Source organism: Octopus bimaculoides, chromosome 5, assembly GCF_001194135.2.
Source record: "Octopus bimaculoides isolate UCB-OBI-ISO-001 chromosome 5, ASM119413v2, whole genome shotgun sequence".
Classification (NCBI taxonomy): Eukaryota; Metazoa; Mollusca; class Cephalopoda; order Octopoda; family Octopodidae; genus Octopus; species Octopus bimaculoides.
Window position 1 is genome coordinate 119,652,481 of NC_068985.1, and position 3,386 is coordinate 119,655,866.

Here is a 3,386-nt window from a genome sequence, read left to right on the forward strand (position 1 = left end):
TATATACACATGTCTAATAGTAATCTGAGGGAAGCGATGAAAACTTACACTACATTTGACTTAATAAAATAAAATGAACATAAATAACTATTCGGATATTATGTATGCACCTATAAGCTGGAGGTCGATATTTAAAAAATATGCTTCTAAAACAAAACTGAAATAAGTTGATAACTAAATAATAAAATTTAAAAAATCACTCTGCTTAATTTTTTTAATAACATATTTATATCTTATTTCCCATATAAATGTCAAAGTTTCTAGGACGAAACTACAAATTTCGAAAGAGTTAATATTTTGAAAAGGAAAAGAAGAATATGTTGCGATTTCTTCCTTCGAGGAAGGAAATTTACTGTGCTCAGTCGTGCGCAGTGAATGCATCATATATAAAACTAAACAGTAGTTTCAGTGTTGGTATGCTTCTGAATTTATAGATTTTGATAGTTGATGTAGTGAATGATAATTACTAATTGCTCTAAAGAATATAGAGCACTCATTGGTAGATACTTTGCGACCACATTAAGGCTACTTGCCATCAAGTCGTCTCTTGTTTGTTGTTCAGAATGCATGCACGCATGAGCAAGTGAATGAACGAGAATGGGTGAGAACGAGCGAGATGTTAGGTCTCATTTTTATATTACGAAAGAAGGCTCGGAGAGGAAGCGATGTAATTGAAAAGAAAACCAATTTTGGAAAAAAAAAAAAAAAAATTGGAAAGCAAAGAAAAAAGATTTTCAGAATTGTAATCATTTCCTTTTAAATCCGGAATGAAAAAGCAAAAGTTAAAAACAAAAGATTTTGGTGAAGGGTGTGTGCAGTGAAAATTCATGGGTTTCCGCACACTTCCGGTCTAGTAGGTATATGTCAAGTCAAAACTCAGGTAGAGAAAACTTGGTCAGTATGCTGTGCATATGTATGGAACCTGGAACAACGGAAGTTGTGAAGTGAATATCTTGTTAATACAGCCACGAAGATCGTAATTTGACTGGTATTGATTTCATTAACTATAGAGGTTGTGAAGCGCACACTAGGCTTCGACTGTATTTGAATTCAGAGAGTATAGGGACGTAACTGCAGAGCTACAAAAATAGTTGGTTAACTGGCCTGTAACAAACAGCATTGTATCTAAATCAATGTACGGGGTGGGGGTTGCTGAAAAGTTCCTGACTTTGGGTAAAAGAAAATGCAAGAGGATCAGTTAATTACCCTGCGCGCGTAAGCGAAAGCAGGGTATTGTAATCACTCGTCTTTGTTTGTCTGTATGTTTGCAAAAATACTTGGAAACAGCTGAACGGATTTTCGCGAGATTTGGCAAAAATACTCATTGGGTGAGTGGCTCTAAATGATGAAAATTTGGTTGATTATTTTCAAACATACATAAATACATGCATAAATATGCAACTGCCTGTGTGCATGTGTGTGTGTGTGTGTGTGTGTGTGTGTGTGTGTGTGTGTGTGCGTGCGTATGTGTGTACGTGCGCGCATGTGTGCGTGTACAGTGATGGATTCGAGGATTTCGTTTATTTACGAGTTGATTTCTTAATTTCACCGGAGTATAAATACCTATAATGGTGAAACACTTCTCAAATTCCATGTAATATTTTCTATAAGTATTTCATTTTGTTCACTTTCTTTTTCATATGAATCGACACTCGTCTGCGTGTGTATAGATCATGGTGTGCCTATGCGCGTAGACACGTGCGAGTACATACAAGATACATACCTAAATACATACATAGACATGCGACTCTGTGTGTGTGTGACTGTATGTGTATGTGTGTGCGTGTGTATGTTGTGTGTATATGTATGTGTGTGTACAACGATGGATTCGAGAGTTTCGTTTATTCACGAGTTGATTTCTTAATTTCACCGGAATATAAATACCTATAATGGTGATAATTAGAAATTAAAAATAAAATAAGTCGAACTTACAAATTTCCCCGATAAATAAGTGGTCATATTATTTATATCCTACAACGTATGTTTGATTCACCTGCCATCATTGAAAAACGTTGAAAACACTTAAATTCTATGCAATATTTTCTGTAAGTATTTTGTTTACTTTCTTATTCATATGATTCGACCTTCGTCTGCGTGTGTATAGATCATGGTGTACCTAAGCGAGTAGACACGTGTGGGTACATACATACATACATACATACATAGATATGCGACGCTGTGTGTTTGTGTTTGAGTGTGTGTATGTGTGTATGGGTGTGTATAGAGATGGATTCGATGGCTTCGTTTATTTATGAGTTGATTTCTTAACTTTACCGAAGGATAAAATACCTATAATGGTGATACTTTAAAAAAAATTCAGTTCAAGTAAAAATCATGGCTAAGCAACGTATTGTAAGCCTCACTATAGTTTGTGAAAAAAATTATCTGCGCGCAGGGTGTGCATCGCCCCTCCGATGCCACTTTTTCATTATAATTGTATTTTAAGGCGGCGAGCCGGCAGAATCGTTAGCACACCGGGCAAAATCCTTAGCAGTATTTCGTCAGTCTTTACGTTCTGAGTTCAAATTCCGCCGAGGTCGACTTTGCCTTTCATCCTTTCGGGGTTCGATAAATTAAGTACCAGTTGCGTACTGGGGGTCGAACTAATCAACTGGCTCCTTCTCCCAAAATTTCGGGCCTTGTGCCTAGAGTGGACAAGATTATGATTGAATTCAACGTATTAACTATCTCAGATTCATACACTTATAGCAGAGGTCCTCCATTTTTATCTAAACGCTGTAAAAGAATTCGAAAGGTCGGGCCTCCAACCAAGCCACTCGCGATACACGTAAAGTTAGGAACTTTCCAGAATCCCTCATATTTTAACTAACATTTACTTTTGCTGCTGTATCATAAAGTCTTTGTCATCATATGTTGTCTCTTATATCTGTTAAGTAGACAGCCCTTCGTTAAGAGAGTGGACGTGGATTTGCATAAAACATTAGACATTCGGGTAAAATGCCTGCAGTACTTAATTGCCGTAATTTGCGTTCTTAATTAAAATCCTGCCGTGCTCAATTCTGCCTTTCATTATTCTGAGTTGATAATACAAAGTACCAGTCAAATATTGGTGTTGCTTTTATATCGCTAAAGCAACATTGATGTGAATAGATTTACTATGGAAGAACACAAAGAAAGAAGATATAACGAGTAAAGGAACGAAGAAAAGAAAATATTTTAGCAAGTGAGAGAGAAAGAGAGAGAGATAACGAAAAGAAATGGAATAGAAAGACATAATACTGGACAGATAGGAAGACAAAGATAGTCGGCAAAAGGAATAAGTAATACACATGTCTAATAGTAATGTATAGACAGATAGATGTATATATTGCGTTAGGAAAAGTAAAGTACTAGAAAAAAAAGAGGCAAAACTTTATATATATATA

At 35.9% G+C, this 3,386-nt stretch overlaps 1 protein-coding gene across 2 annotated transcripts in view; it reads right to left on the reverse strand.

The window, feature by feature from the left end:
- The window catches only part of LOC106873828 (uncharacterized), a 135,667-nt gene that overhangs the window by 69,308 nt on the left and 62,973 nt on the right, over nucleotides 1-3,386 (reverse strand). The gene's annotated exons all lie outside the window — the stretch shown is intronic.